The 16,634-nt window shown below is 51.0% G+C and overlaps 1 protein-coding gene and 1 pseudogene across 2 annotated transcripts in view; one reads left to right on the forward strand and one right to left on the reverse strand.

The window, feature by feature from the left end:
- The window catches only part of AARS1 (alanyl-tRNA synthetase 1), a 49,541-nt gene extending 48,256 nt beyond the window's left edge, over positions 1-1,285 (reverse strand). The window contains exon 1 of one of the 2 annotated variants that reach the window (XM_073307194.2): positions 1,179-1,285. The gene's annotated coding sequence lies outside the window, so the exon portion shown is untranslated. Of the gene's footprint in view, positions 1-1,173 lie in introns of both variants that reach the window. The other variant, XM_073307193.2, reaches the window with a different exon arrangement.
- Positions 1,286-1,511: 226 nt separating this feature from the next.
- On the forward strand, positions 1,512-6,328 carry LOC144929175 (uncharacterized; annotated as a pseudogene).
- The last annotated feature ends 10,306 nt before the right edge of the window (positions 6,329-16,634 follow it).

A 16,634-nucleotide genomic window follows, 5' to 3' on the forward strand; every position in this document is an offset into this window, starting at 1 on the left:
AACCAGCAGTATGATTGTCAGTGCAACACCCCTTCAGCAGCCCACATGTATTTCAGTTCCCAGTCACCCAGGCCCAGATTCACAAAAGCATTTAAGCACCTAGCTCCCATTGAAATCAATGGGAACTAAGTGTCTAAATATCTTAGAGGATCCGAGTCTTGGAGTCCATTCCGGAACCCTCCAGAGGAATTTAGAGAGAAAGAAGTGTCCCAAGCAGAGAATCTGCCTGTCCACCACCCAAGTCATTAGAGCAGCTGCCTCTCTCTGAGCAAGGGAGAAGAAGCTGGGGTTGGAAGCAAGGGGAAAAAAATCTAAATGTAAAAAACCACAAAATCGTTTTTCAAGTGTATTAAAACGCCTGATGACATTTTAGCTGTAAGGCTTTTTCACTTCTCCCAGAGCGAGGATTTTGGCAAGAACCACCCATTTAGCGAACTGGCCAAAGGTCATACGCAGAGCAAAGAACTGAACCCAGGAATCCTGACTTCCAGTCCCCAGTTCCAACCAATCGCAGCATATGCGGATGGAAAACAGGCTATGCCATTTTAAGCAGGGCTAAGATGATGCAATAAGACTCCAAACATTTACAGATGGGGAACAACCCCAATGCACCTGGCATTGGCGACTGTGGGAAGTCAGGATACCGAGCTAGACAGACCATGGGTCAGACCCAGTATGGCCATTACGTTGTCCACGGCATGCATCCGATGAAGTGGGCTGTAGCCCACGACAGCTTACGCTCAAATCAATGCGTTAGCCTCAAAGGTGCCCCAAGTCCTCCTGTTCTTTTCACATTCTTAAAGTACGTTTAAAATGCGGGCCCGGGGGCCTGACATTCGGGAGATCTCGCTGAAAACACTAGAGCCAAAAAACTGCAGCCAGACCTACGCCCAGAAGGCCCCGGGACTGCCACGGCCCCGCCACGTGCCCGCTCCCGGGGCGCCGGCAGGTCCCTCGGCCCCGCCCCCCCTCGCCCGCGCGCCCCGGCCCGCCGCCGGCGCCGGACTCCCAGCATCCCCCGCGGCCGCGGGCCTGCAGCCCAGCGCCGGCGGCGGCGGAGCGAGCGGCTCGGGAAGCGGGGGGAGGGGATCCCGCTCCCTGCCGGCACGGCCCGGCACGGCTCGGTCCGGTCCCCCCTCCGCTGCCAGCGCCCCCGGGCCTGCCCGCCCTTACCTCACCTCCGCCCGGCAGCGCCGCCACCGCACTCCGCGCCTCACCGCGCAACCGAACCCGCTGCGCCCTCCGCCCCGCCCCCCGCCGGGCGCGGGCGCGGGCGCGGGCGCCGGCCACTGATTGGTCTCTGCCGCTGACAGCCACCCGCGGGCCCTGGGGCGGTGCGTGGTGACGTCACGGGGAAGGGGCGGGGGGGCGGCTGATGCAACGGCCACGAAATGGCCTCCCGTGGGGGAGGGGAGGGCTGCCATCGTCACTTCGCACGGGGCGGGGCCAGAGGGGAGCGCGGGCCCTGAGGCCCCTGTGGGCGGGGCGGGGCCCCGGGCCCTGCGGCCTGGCCGGGCGTTCCGCGCGCGGGCCGGCGCCCCCTGCTGGCGGAACGAGGGAGAGCCGCGGGGGAGGACAGCTCCCTGGCTCCAGCGTCGGCCTGCGAAGCCCAGGGCTGCGAGTTCAATCCTGGGCACCCCGCTAGGTAGTCGGGAGGGTGGAAGAGCAGGGGGGCCGATGAAGCCCTCTTGCTCTAGGCCCGGACAAACTGCGGCCCCTCTGCTCCCGGAGCTTTCTGTGACCCTGCCCGGCTCCGGGGAAGCTAGCACGCAAACAGGCAGGTTCGCACCGGCCACGGCCAGCTTCGGCCTGGGAAACGTAGAGATGAGGCAGAAACGTTCAGCAAAAACCAGGGACAAATAGACCCGAGTAAGGCCAGGCTCGGGCAACGCTACTGAGGAAAAACACAACTGGCTGCTTCAGCTGCTTGGCTACGGTATTGTCGGGGGCAGCCGGGAACTGGTTGCCTAAGCTTGTGTAGTGAAGTAGGCAAAGGTATCGGCCGTGTACTGCGAAGGCCTGGGGCGCCCAGAGTCGTCCGGGAATGCAGGACGGGCGGAGTACTGCAGGCAGGGCCCAGTGCACGCAAACTGGGACGTGTTTGGCTCGGATCCAATGACAAGGAGCAAATGGAAAAGATTTTGTACAGTAGACTGGCCTCACTATCGGCGAGAGGACCAGGAATGGTGGCCACCAGGAGGGTCAATCAATTATAATACGATCCTCCAATTGGTTCTGTTTTGTCAGCGAACGGGTAAATGGAATGAACATCTGTGTGCGCAGGCGTTTATGGCTTTAAGAGAGAGAACAGACATTCTGCAGAGCTGTAATTTGACTCCAACAGGACCAGTAGTGGCTAATGTTAGCCCCCAGAACCCCCCCCAATGTTGTAATGGCAGAGCCGGTGTCCCCTTTGGCCCCCACACCCCCACCTTATAAGGGTAGGATGCCTCGGGTTACAGAGATTGCCCCCTCAGTGGGACTCTATCCTTTGATTACCGAGACTGTTGTGGCTCGCCCAGAGGCAGACGGACGCCAGGCCACCACCATGCAAGTTTACACCCATGTGCCATTCAATCCAATAGACTTAGCAGCTTTTAAAACACAGGCTGGGGAATTCTCCACGAACCCAAGCCAGTTTATTTCAGTCTTTGAGGGGTGCCTCAGTAGTCACAGCTGGATTAGGACGACTGTAATATCCTCCTGAGAACCCTGTTGTCTGGGGTAGAGCAGAATCAGGTTACAGCTAAGGCAAGGGAGGAGGCAAGGCAGAGACACGAAAGCCATGGATCTGCCGGATCTCTCTAAGCCATTTCAATTGTATATACATGAACGAAAAGGGGTGGCCCTGGGAGTGCTAACCCAGTTGCTGGGGACCTGGAAACGTCCCGTGGCTTATTTTTCCAAACAACTGGATCAGGTTGCAAAGGGTTGGCTGGCATGTTTACGGGCGGGCGCAGCTACTGCCCTAGTACTTGAGGAAGCCGAGAAGCTAACATTGGGAGGGGTTATGCAAATATATACTCCCCATATGGTCCGAGCCCTGCTAGACACCAAGGGTGGGCTCTGGCTCACCCAGGCTCAGATTGCTTGGTGTCAGGCTAAGCTGTTAGAGAACCCCGAGGTCACCCTTGCCCCTCCCTTAACCCAGCCACCCTCTTGCCAGAATCAGAGGAACAGGAACACGACTGTTTAGAGATCATAGATGCCCAATACTCCAGCCACCAGGACTTAAAGGATCAGCCGCTCCCAAATGCGGATTATGAGTGGTACACTTATGGTAGCAGCATTGTCATGGAGGGGCAAAGGAGGGCGGGTTATGCTGTCGTGACCCTCCATGATACCGTAGAGGCCGAGAGGTTGCCCACTGGGACCTCTGCCCAGCTGGCTGAGCTAGTAGCCCTGACCCGTGCACTCAAACTGTCAAAGGGAAAGCGGGTCAATATTTTTACCGATTCAAAGTATGCTTTTGGGATGCTACATGCTCATGCTGGCCTGTGGAAGCAAAGGGGAATGCTAATGGCCCAAGGCTCCCCAGTCAAGTATGGGCCCCAAATTCTCCGGCTCCTAGAAGCCATACAACTCCCCTCGGAAGTAGCGGTGGTGCACTGTAGAGTCCATCAAAGGGAAAATCAAGACATGGCCGGGTCAATGCCAGGGCGGACAGAGAAGCCAAGCATGCCACCACCTTAACTCCACCGGGAGCTGAGGATGCCCACATGCATACCCTCATCCCATCAGTGGGGGAGCTTCCGACCCCTCAGTACTCTGGGGAAGAGAGGAAACTAGCTGACAAACTCGGTCTTCAGGAAAAAGAGGGATGGCTTCATTCCCCAGAAGGGAAGATCCTCCTACCGAAGGGTCTGATCCGGCCAGTACTGCAGCAGTTACACCAAACCACTCACACCGGCAGAGAGGCCCTTATCCAGCTAATGGGAAAATACTTCTTGACTTCTGGACTCCAACCCCTGGCTACCCAGATACAGGCTGACTGTTTAGTCTGCCAAAAGAATAACCCCCGGCCAGGACATCCAGTAACACCAGCTACCCTGGAACCCACTCCAGGCCCCAGACTGGTGTGGCAAATAGATTTTACTGAGTTTCCCCGAACTCAAGTGTTCAGATATCTCCTTGTCTTGGCGGACCAATTCAGCGGATGGCCTGAAGCCTTCCCAAGCCTTAATTGCACTGCCAAAACAGTGGCTCTCAAGTTTGTTAGGGAAATTATTCCCTGCTTCGGACTCCCCCAATGGATGGAATCTGACAATAGGACGCACTTCACATCAAAGATCGTTCAAAACATCTCAGATGCCTTACAGATCCCCTGGGAACTCCATACGCCCTGGAGACCGCAAGCCAGTGGTGTAGTGGAGCGGACCAATCAAACCCTTAAGTGACACCTCTCAAAAGTGTGCCAAGAAGCCTCCCTGCGATGGCCCGATGCTCTGCCCCTTGTCCTGCTCTGTGTCCGTGCGCTCCCGAAGGGTAGATTAGGGCTTAGTCCCTTTAAAATTATGTTTGGAAGGGCATGGCCTATGAATGGGACACCGGTTCTGGCAGGGGAGTGGGAAATGGGGTTTGGTTTTTTGTCTCAGTACATGTGCTCTCTGTCTGCTGTTCTCTCTTCTCTCCACAGGTATGCCAAAGACTTCCAGCCTCTTCCATTGGATGCCCCTGTCCTCTCCTTGCAGCCAGGTGACTCCGTGCTTGTTCGTACCTGGAAGGATGAGCCTCTCCAAGAGAAGTGGAAGGGACCCCACACCGTCCTGCTGGTTTCCCACACGGCGGCAAAGGTCAAGGGACACAAAAACTGGATCCATCACTCTCGCCTGAAGGCGGTGCCTGCTCTTCCACCGGCAGAACAGTGGACCGTCCAGCCCGTCACCACCTCACCCTTCGATGATCTTGGACTCAAATTATTGTTTAAAAAGACATAAGCACGGGGGGTGGGGGGGAGCTACAAGGGCATATACACCATTTGTGTATATACATACATTTGTCCCCAGCCGCAAATACCTCTATTCCTCTACGTAAGAGTGCTGGCCAAGATACAGGTGAAGGGCTTCAATATTACACCCCCTTAGAAGCCGCAGCTGACAAAGCGGGGCACAATGGCAAGGTAGCCAATGGACAGTCCTTTTATGTCTGTGGTAACTCAGCCTATAAATGGCTACCCCACCACTGGCAAGGAAGCTGTTATGTGGGATACCTTATCCCTCCCCTTCGGGTCATGACCCAACTCCCATCGGGCCGTCCCCGGTGTCAGCGGTCCCTGTATGCCACCCCCGAACCCATTAGCGAGGAAGATAGATTCGGTATGATTCTTATCCCAGGCTACAGGGTAGGTAGATTGGCCAACCTCTATCGTCAGCTTTCTGTATTCCTCACTAAGTTTGCCAATGATACCTTAGCCATAGAAAAAAGCCTTAATTCAGAGCTTTACCAGCTCTGGTTGTTGTCCCTGCAAAACCGTCAGGCCCTAGATTACCTTTTGGCTGCGCAGGGTGGGGTGTGTGCCCTGATTGGGGAAGAATGCTGTATGTATGTCCCAGAAAATGCACAGGATATTAACAAGCACATCATGTCAGCCGAACAAGCTCTTAACCAGTGGGAAGCCCAGGAAAGAGAGCCCACTATTTTTGACTCACTCTGGGGATGGCTGCCCGACCTGGGGGGAGGCGTTGTTCGTCTCCTGGTCACAGGTGCCGTGTTGTGTATTATCATTCTCCTCTTGCTTGCCTGTTGTAAGTCACTCATATACAAAATACGTGCCTCCCGCTCCACAGAAACCCCATTATATCCTCTTGTTGAGGATTCTAACTCCTCCTGAGCGCTGAATCACGTATTGTCCTTGGAATATGAGACAACTCAGTTGCAAGCTTGTTGAGTGTTCTCAAAGGAGGGAGTTGTTGGTGACACTGGGCACTACTCTAGGTAACTCGGGAGGGTGGAAGACCATGAGGGTCGATGAAGCCCCCTTGCTCTAGGCCCAGACAAACTGAGGCCCCTCTGCTCCTTGAACTTTCTGTGACCCTTCACAACTGTGAGGAAGCTAACACGCAAACAGACAGGTTTGCACACGGCTCGCCAGCCAAGGCCAGCTTCGGCCTGGGAAACGTAGAGATGAGGCAGAAATGTTTAGCAAAAACTAGTAACAAATAGACCCAAATAAGGCAAGGCTCGGGCAATACTACTGAGGAAAAACACAACTGGCTGCTCTAGCTGATTGGCTACGGTATTGTACGGGGCAACAGGTAATTGGTTGCATAAGCTTGTGTAGTGAAGTAGGCAAAGGTATAAAATGTATACTGGTATCTGCATGCGGGGCTGCGGGATTTGAGACAGCTCAGTCTCCCTGCGCCCTATTTGGAGCTCCAGATAAATCTCTCTGCTTCTCCACCCCGTTGTGGTCATTGGCGCGATGCACACCAGGCAACGAACCCAGCTGCTGCTTGCCTCGGGCACTCTGTGCCGGCAACAGGACCATTTAGGGATCTGGAGCAAAAATTGGGGATTGGTCCTGCTTTGAGCAGGGGGGTGGGATGAGATGACCTCCTGAGGTCCCTTCCAACCCTGATATTCTATGATTCTATGAGTCCGCCCCGTTGCCCCTCGGGCGACAGCCCGGGGCACTGTGCCAAGAACGGACACACCATCCCACAGGGATGGGGGCTGGCGAGGACCTTGCCTGGGGGGAGCTCGGGCCCACGAGCGGCCAAGGTCAGCCACGTCCCCATCCTCGCGTCTCATGGCCCTGTCGCGCCTTCCTCCAGGTATTTCATCAGTTGCTCAAGGGGCAGCGCCTCAGAACCGAGCCCAGACCTCGGCAATACCAGGAGAAAGGAGCTTCAGTCTCCAGAAGAAGCCAAGACAGGCAAGTAGCCAGAATACTCTTTAGTGGACCGTATGTATTCAGGGACTACAGTCCTGATTACTGAGGGACAGTTCACACTCCTCACAAGCTATTCCGAGCGTAACTTTTCTCAAGACCAGAAGAACGGCCATGCTGGGTCAGCCCAAGGTCCAGGTACCTGTTCGGCATGATGCAAGTAGAAAGTTGGCAACCCTGGGCTGGGGCTCCTCAGGGTGGGAGAACAAGACTTTAAAAAGCCCGCTCCTAAGTGCCCCGAGGAGCTAGGGAACAGGAGCTCAGGGCTACACTAGAAACTTCAAAGCGCTGCCGCGGTCACGGGGAGAGAGCTCTCCCAGCGCTCCTGGTAATCCGCCTCCACGAGGGGATTAGCTCTGAGCACTGGGAGCCTGTCCACACTAGCACTTTAAAGCACTTAGGCTTGCTGTGCTCAGGGGGGAGATTTTTCTCCCCCCGAGCCAGCAAGTTTTGAGCGGTATAAAATGTCAGGGCGTGGCTGCACGTGTGAGTTACAGCGCGATAAAGGAGCCCCGGGCACACTAGCTCACTCCCCGTCCACACTAGCAAGGCACGTAGAGCGCTTTGACGGCTGGTACCTCACCTCAGCGAGTGCAATAACGTTTGCTGCGCCCTCGCTGGAGCGCCATGGCACCAGTGTGAACGAGGTGTTGCTTTACTGCGCTCTGATCAGCCTCCGGAAACATCCCATAATCCCACTCTTATGGCCACTCTTGTCATTGTTTGGAATCGGCTGGAGGAATGCGGAAATACCCTTTGGAAGCTCCGTTTCTGACAGCCGGCTGCTTATCTGCTCCGAGACAAAGCAAGCCATTGGTGTGGAATGCTCTGTGTGTGAGAGAGAGAGAGAGGGGCGGGGAGAGGGGGGTCTGCTGCTGTCTGAACTCACAAGACAGAATGCTGACATGCTCTCAGCCCCCCAAAACCCACTCTCTCTCCCCCCACATACACACAACACACTCCCTGTCACACTCCACTCCACCCCACCCCACCCCACCCCATTTGAAAAGCACATTGCAGCCACTTGCATGCTGCGATAGCTGCCCGTAATGCACCGCTCCCAATGCCGCTGCAAGTGTTGCAGCTGTGGCCAAGCTAGTGCTCTTGAAGCTGTCAGTGTGGACAGACTGCAGCGCTTTCCCTACTGCGCTCTGCGAAGGCTGGTTTAACTAAAAGCGCTCTACATCTGCAAGTGTAGCCATGCTCTAAGTGTAGACAAGCCCTTGCTGTACGGGAAACTGAGTCATCTATCTGCCACCCCGACCGGGAAAACCGAGAAGTCTGCTGTTTGCCAGGAGCTAGGATTCACGATGTGACGGAGAGACTGCCGAGACTCATCAAGCCCTCGGATCGCTACCCCTTCCTGCTTCTCCACGTGGGCACCAATGATACTGCCAAGAATGACCTTGAGTGGATCACTGCAGACTACGTGGCTCTGGGAAGAAGGATAAAGGAGTTTGAGGCGCAAGTGGTGTTCTCGTCCATCCTCCCTGTGGAAGGAAAAGGCCGGAGTAGAGACCGTCGAATCGTGGAAGTCAACTAATAGCTACGCAGGTGGTGTCGGAGAGAAGGTTTTGGATTCTTTGACCATGGGATGGTGTTCCAAGAAGGAGGAGTGCTAGGCAGAGACGGGCTCCACCTAACGAAGAGAGGGAAGAGCATCTTCACAAGCAGGCTGGCTAACCTAGTGAGGAGGGCTTTAAACTAGGTTCACCAGGGGAAGAAGACCAAAGCCCTGAGGTAAGTGCGATACCAGGAGGAAGTACGAGCAGGAGTCCCAAGAGAGAACAACCACGTAAACAAAGAGCACAAACACACACCACCCCCCCAAAAAGATCTGAAAGTATCTTGTCCCCTTATTGGTCCTTTGGCTCAGGTGCCAGCCGGGTTAGCTGAGCTTCTTAAGCCTTTACATATAACAGGATGCTGCCTCTGGCTAGGTGGGATTTTATAGCACTGTATACAGAAAGGTGGTTACCCTTCCCTTTATAGTTATGACATTCTTAAAGTGTGGCACCCAAAACTGGACACAATATTTAAAGGACATAAATCCACACCGTGTAGAGGTCAAGCACAGGAGTTTATTACGTACAGCGCTGATGGAGTGTCACCTTGCTTGTAAGGCTCAGAGACACTGTTAATTCATGGAATATCAGTATTGGAAGGGACCTCAGGAGATCTAGTCCAACCCCCTGCTCAAAGCAGGACCAATCCCCAATTTTTGCCCCAGATCCCTAAATGGCCCCCCTCAAGGATTGAACTCACAACCCTGGGTTTAGCAGGCCAATGAGCCATCCCTCTCCCCTTACAATGGAATATATGGATTTTTTATGGGTGCGGGAAAGTGACTGGGTAGGCAGTCCCACACCCGCTGGATAGGTCTAGCAGCAAGACATGATAGGACAGTAGCCAATGGTCAAAGGTTACATAATGTCTTCGCCCATGGTCTCAGGTTGTCAAATTAACATTTAATTAGTACTTTAATAAATGTATTAATATAAAATATATATGTTGAATTCTGATTTGTGGTCCATATGAATGAAGTAGCTCCTTTGATTGTCTGACAGGTACGTATCTAGGGGTAAAAGCAAAGAAAGTATATTGTAATAAAGATTGTCTTTCAAGTTGTTCATTTGTGTTTTACGGCAGGCATTGGTCCCTGGGAAAGGGAGGAGGCCATATCTTAAACTGACATGCTTGAACCTTTCATAAACTCAAGGTTGGATGTGTGGGAAGAACTCCCTACAGAAGAAACTAACACAACAGAAACAGGACTTCTTTGTTCTATTTGCAACTTTGAATAAGACACAATTATTGCCCCCAACATCTGGCGTTTTGCTGACCTGGCATATCTTACCAAAAGCAAGCTTATCTTTTGGTTATTCTGCTTTCTCTTAGCTCATCACTATTTGCTAGGCCTCTGACCTCTTGACCAAACTCTGGACTTTGGGCCTATGCACAAATCCATATACCAGGTTATTACATCAGCAATGGATTTTAACCATTCAATATTCCAACTGGTACGTCACCAGTGTCAAGTAGAATGGAACAATTAGCTCCCATGTCTTGTATAGGACACTACTGTTAATACACCCCAGAATGATATTGGTCTTTTTCTCAACTGTATCACATAATTGACTCAGGTTCAATTTGTGATCCACTGTATGCCCTAGATCCTTTTCTGCAGTTCTGCTGCCTAGCCTGTTATTTCCCCTTTCAAAGTTGTGCATTTGATATTTTCTTTCCCAAGTGTAAGACTTTATTTGTCTTTACTGAATTTCATCTGGTCGATTTCAGTCCAATTCTATAATTTATCAAGGTCATTTTGAATTCTGGTCCTATCCTCCAGACCACTTGCAATCCCTTCCAGCTTGGTGTTATCTGAATATTTTATAAGCATACTCTCCACACCATTACCTGAGTCAAATGAAAATATTGAATCTTTCTGAATCCAGGACAGATCCTGTGGGACCAAACTAGATATACTTCCTCGTTTGACAGCAAACTATTGATAATTATTCTTTGAGAATATTTTTTCAACCAGTTGTGCATCCACCTTATAGTAATTTCCTCTATACCACATTTCCCTAGGTTGCTTATGAGACTGTCAGAAGCCTTACTAAAATCAACGTATGTCTACAGCTTCCCCTAGTCTTCTAGGCCAGTAATACCACCCCTCCTTCCTGCCGTCTCAAACCTCTCCCTCCCATGCCCTGTACTTCTTCACACACCCCCAATTCTCCTCCCAGCAAGCGGTCACCTGTATAATTTATATTCAAAAACAGCTTGAGTGCCTTCTACACTTTTCTGCCGTACTTAGATTACATCACCCTCCCAAACAAAGCCTTTGACTGATTCTAACAACCTTCCTCCTTTTTTTATTTTCGAGTTTCTGTTCAGGGTTTGGTTCAAACTTAGTGGCTGTGTGATACTAAGGTTCAACAGCCAGAACATCTTCCCTTGTGCCACACAGGTGCTCTGAGGCACAACCGGCTAGCAACCCTCTTGAATGCTAAGACTTCACATGCTTAGTGTAATCTGCTTGGCATACAAGTATTAGACATGTGGCTATCTTGAGAGTTACATGCTTTGGCAAATACTCCTGAAATATGGTTTTCAATTTTGCTCCCCCACAAGGGTGAAGATCAGAGCCCTGGTTTGATTCCTAGGTCTGTGCAGAAAAAGGTAGACTCTGAGCCTTAAGAAATGCTATTATTCTTGGGGAGGCTGTATCTCAAGAATCTTTTAGTCAAATAACTCCAAATTTGTATTACTAACCCTATCCCACAGCCCAATGAGGCACACTAAGTTTCAAGGCCATCTGAGTAACCATGTGGATTTATAGCACTTAAAAGTGTCTACCTTTAACAACAGCTAAGGCAACCAATAAAGAAATGCACTGACGATCCTCTGCAAGAAACACCTGGATGTTACTGGACTTCAGATCGAACCATTGGGCAGCCAAACTTCACACAAAGGCAGCAGAGTGTATTTCTTTCGGTTCTGGACAGCTTCATAGCCTGGCCTATTATGAAGACCCCACATGAAAATGCTGGATATTTTCATACTATTGTGAGCTCTCAACTGGGGATCTGCAAGTGAGTTCAGGGGGGTCCATAACTGACCAAGAAAAAAAATCCTACAATTTAAACAATACACCCTGCAGATTTACAGTATATGGTAAAAGTGACACATTTTAAATCACTTTTTAAAGTAGCATTTGTCACTATGACCAAACTGACATTGCTGAACAGTAACACTAGAAGTCCACGGAAGTGGGGGCAGAGGGGGAAGGGGAGTGTGTTTGTATGCTGGGGGAATGTGTGTGTGGCTCAGTGAGTGTGTCAACATGCTCTCTCTTTAAGCAGGGTACTCACCAGCCTGAACACTTGTTCGGACAGCAGCTGGCAGCAACCACTACTCCAGAGCCAGAGGTTGGTGCACAGACAGATGTCCTTGTATCCCCCCATCCCATCCCAGTGGAGCTTGGGTACACTGGCAGGTGGAGAGGGACACCCTGACATCAACCCATCCCTCCCTGCTCTGTACAGCAGATCAGGAGGCTCCAGATCGGAGCAGCTCAACTCTCTTAAGTGCTGTTGCACCTAGCTCGGCCATGCAGCCTGCTTTGCCTGCCTGCCACTGTGGTCCTCTTAGTGCTGTGGAGAGCAGGATTCTGCATTAAAGTTTTGATTCCGTGATTCTGTTTGTGTTCTCGTTAACACAGATTTCATAGGGCCCTATCTAGGTATAGGCATAGAATGCCTTTAGCTGTGGATTGCACTGTAGATCTGATTCTCTGTAAAATCCTGGGTATGTCTGCCAACATGAAATCACATGAACTGGTCCTTTCGTATGGTCTGGCTCTCGTGAGGTAAGACTAAAAGGTCGTCTACTAATTCTTCCCGGTTTGTGAGCAGCAGTTTGTTTTTGCACAGCAATTCTGCTTTGTAGTTCCTTGACAGTAAGATCCCAACGGAATGTGTGGGTTAACCCTCCCCGGCAGGGTCAGGTTTTCTGTTTGCTCTTTTTAATTATTTAAATGCTCTTCTCTTGTTTGTAACCTACGCATATGTTTGTGAATCTAATTGCGGAGCAGAAGCAGACTGTGGACATTCCCCTGAGACAACTAGCTAAAGAGAGACCTATTCAGTAAGAGCTCCCTGCAGGTTTACATGTGCATGGAGACAGCATACATGTTGGTCTCTAATTGTCAGTGAAGTTTCTCTTTCTGTTTTATGTTAAATGTTTGGCTACTTGTTGCCTGGCTGTTGGCAGCTAAAAGGATTTAGTATCTGAGGAAGGATTCATCCTCCTTGTTAGCAAAAAGAAGCACCAGATTTCATGACCAGATTGCTGATTTACAGGCAAGGGTGCCCGCAGGCAAGGGCAGCACCAGGGCCAGTATAACCACGAGGCGAACTAGGCGGCGGTCTAAGGTGCCAAAAAGTGGTGCCCCCCCATTTTTTTTACACCATTACTGGAAAACGAGTGAATAAAGAAAAGAGAAATGTCATTGAACTTGCATTTTTACGTCCGTGTTTTCCCAGACATGTCCGGCTTTTTGCTTCCTAAATCTCCGTCCGGGAGGCATTTCCAAAAAGCCGAACATGCCCGGGAAAATGCGGAGGTATGGTAACCCTAGCGTTACCTGCAGGAGTCGCCTGTAAGCTCCCGCTCTCAATTCCCGACTTCGGGTGCACTGAGCATGCGCACCCGAACTGAGCGTGCCCAGTAACCTTTGCTGTTGCCACTGCCCTCTCTCTACCCTCACTTCTCCTGACGATTTGCTGCCTCCTCTTTGGAGGAGTTAAAAAGGATCAAGAGGGGCAAATCGCAGCCGGGAAGTGTCAGCATCTGAGTAGGGGGCAGAAATTTACTGGCCGGGGGGGATCAAGCTACTGTAGATAGCGGCAGGAGAGGGGCTGGAGGGGAAAAATCAGGGGGGGGGGTGAGAGCCGGGGTTAAGCCTGGGGTGGGAGACGCTGCCAGACCCTGTGGGGGGACAAAGCCCCTGTTTCCAGAAGGGGAGAGGGGGTAATGGTTACCCCCTGTAATGAGCCACCTGCTATGCTCGCAAATCTAGGGGTGGGGGCAGAGGCGTGTTTAGTTCCCCACCCAGGACGCTGCATGTCAGTCCTGGAGCAAAGGGCGGGTTCCTGGGACCAGGTTCTTAAGGGCCCGGGGCGCCCCATCCCTAGACTGTCAATGGTCAGACACCGCAGCTCCTCTCTACCACATACAAGTGCAGCCGTGCTATGTTCCTGCTCCACCGGGGAGACTGATATTGTACAGACATGCCCTCCCTCAAACTCTGCCTCTCACATTTTGAATATGTAAAAGAGTCTTCTATCAGTTTCTATGTGTATATGAAATCACTGCAGCTCCTTTCTCTTACATAACGTGCTGAGTTGGTAACTCCCTCCCAGAGCCCACATGTCTGCACCCCATCCTGTATCCCAATGCCCTACCCCAGGTCAGAGCCTGCACCCCTCACTCAAACTCCCCATCGCCTGCAACCCTCCTGCACCCCAACTCCATCCGTCAGGAATGTGCCATCTGCTGATTGATTCAGCAACGGCATGATGAAGCAATTCCCATAGACTGGCATAGGAATAAATTCCTGTAAAAATAGACTCTAAAAAGTGAGAACTTTGGGGTCTGATTCTGCAAACCAACTTCCAGGAGCAACAGATAAGCATCTGACAAGGCCCTGCTCCCTCCTCATGTCCAGGCCACCTGGCCAGTGGCTTGGCATGAGCAACTCTGAGGCTGGTAACTATGATAACAACCTTGCAGAACCTGTGCGTGTGTGTGTGTATGAATGACTGTATGGATAAATATGAAAGTGAATGGAATGTTATAGCTATAACTAACTGCTTACTATGAGTCTTTCACAATAAACGTGGCATTTTGCCTTTTCCGCTTTAATAAGATCCTGCTGGTTTTTATTTTATTGGTATAATAATTTTAACTCTTTCACTGCCTTTAACCTGATAGCAAATCCAGTCTTCTTCAGGCCTTGTATTTATTAGGAAGGAGGGAGAGTAGAATCCTATTATAAATTCAGCAAACCCTTTCTCTAATGCACTACTTTGAAGGCAATTTTTCTAATATGAGCCAAGCATGTTTATATAGTTTACAAACATGGGAAAAAATGGTGAAGTTCGCTAGAAATGGTCTGTAGAATTTTTGCTTGTAACTTTATTCTTCCTCTTAAAAGCAATAATTTATAAAAATGATTTAGTGTGTCTTAATCGGCTAGTTTACCTTAGAGCATTCAACGCTCCATGGAACTTGCACACAGCAGTTCAACAGTCCAGATTGTACTCTGGGGAATGTCCCAGTTGTGACAAAGTGGGGGTTTCTCTCTTGTTATGTTGCATGTGAGTCTTACAGTCTTGTATTTATACTGTGTGTACCTCAGTTTCTCTGTGTATTGCACCAATGCCTAGGTGGTGGGAATATGGGTGTATAACTTTTGCTGTGGCCCTCGGGGCAGGTGAGGCTGCCCAGCTGCCTGCATGTTAGCAATGGATAACTTTCATAACCTAAGAACCAGGAAGGGGGTGCAACCAGGTGACACATTGCCCTGGAAGCCAGACAAAGACCAGAGGTGGGGCAATGGGAGGCAGGGAGGCTAAGCAGCTGGGTCCAGGTCAGTCTGCTGTTGGGCATTCAAAGACGGGGGAGTCCAAGGCATCTGGCCTGGGGTTCCCCCAAGATGGAGTTAGCTGAGTCACTTATTTCCGGTACGAAACTGCAGAAAAACCTGAGTGTCTCTGGATTAAGTTTAGAAGTGTGTGCAACAGGAGTGATGTAGTGGTGGGAGTCTGCTATAGACCACCGGACCAGGGGGATGAGGTGGATGAGGCTTTCTTCCGGCAGCTCACGGAAGCTACTAGATCACATGCCCTGATTCTCATGGGTGACTTTAATTTTCCTGATATCTGCTGGGAGAGCAATACAGCGGTGCATAGACAATCCAGGAAGTTTTTGGAAAGCGTAGGGGACAATTTCCTGGCGCAAGTGCTAGAGGAGCCAACTAGGGGGGGCGCTTTTCTTGACCTGCTGCTCGCAAACCGGGTAGAATTAGTGGGGGAAGCAAAAGTGGATGGGAATCTGGGAGGCAGTGACCATGAGTTGGTTGAGTTCAGGATCCTGACGCAGGGAAGAAAGGTAAGCAGCAGGATACGGACCCTGGACTTCAGGAAAGCAGACTTTGACTCCCTCAGGGAACGGATGGCCAGGATCCCCTGGGGGACTAACTTGAAGGGGAAAGGAGTCCAGGAGAGCTGGCTGTATTTCAAGGAATCCCTGTTGAGGTTACAGGGACAAACCATCCCGATGAGTCGAAAGAATAGTAAATATGGCAGGCGACCAGCTTGGCTTAATGGTGAAATCCTAGCGGATCTTAAACATAAAAAAGAAGCTTACAGGAAGTGGAAGGTTGGACATATGACCAGGGAAGAGTATAAAAATATTGCTCGGGCATGTAGGAATGTTATCAGGAGGGCCAAATCGCACCTGGAGCTGCAGCTAGCCAGAGATGTCAAGAGTAACAAGAAGGGTTTCTTCAGGTATGTTGGCAACAAGAAGAAAGCCAAGGAAAGTGTGGGCCCCTTACTGAATGAGGGAGGCAACCTAGTGACAGAGGACGTGGAAAAAGCTAATGTACTCAATGCTTTTTTTGCCTCTGTTTTCACTAACAAGGTCAGCTCCCAGACTGCTGCGCTGGGCATCACAAAATGCGGAAGAGATGGCCAGCCCTCTGTGGAGATAGAGGCGGTTAGGGACTATTTAGAAAAGCTGGACGTGCACAAGTCCATGGGGCCGGACGAGTTGCATCCGAGAGTGCTGAAGGAATTGGCGGCTGTGATTGCAGAGCCACTGGCCATTATCTTTGAAAACTCGTGGCGAACCGGGGAAGTCCCGGATGACTGGAAAAAGGCTAATGTAGTGCCAATCTTTAAAAAAGGGAAGAAGGAGGATCCTGGGAACTACAGGCCAGTCAGCCTCACCTCAGTCCCTGGAAAAATCATGGAGCAGGTCCTCAAAGAATCAATCCTGAAGCACTTGCATGAGAGGAGAGTGATCAGGAACAGCCAGCATGGATTCACCAAGGGAAGGTCATGCCTGACTAATCTAATCGCCTTTTATGATGAGATTACTGGTTCTGTGGATGAAGGGAAAGCAGTGGATGTATTGTTTCTTGACTTTAGCAAAGCTTTTGACACGGTCTCCC

The sequence above is a fragment of the Lepidochelys kempii genome, chromosome 12 (assembly GCF_965140285.1).
Source record: "Lepidochelys kempii isolate rLepKem1 chromosome 12, rLepKem1.hap1, whole genome shotgun sequence".
NCBI lineage: Eukaryota > Metazoa > Chordata > Testudines > Cheloniidae > Lepidochelys > Lepidochelys kempii.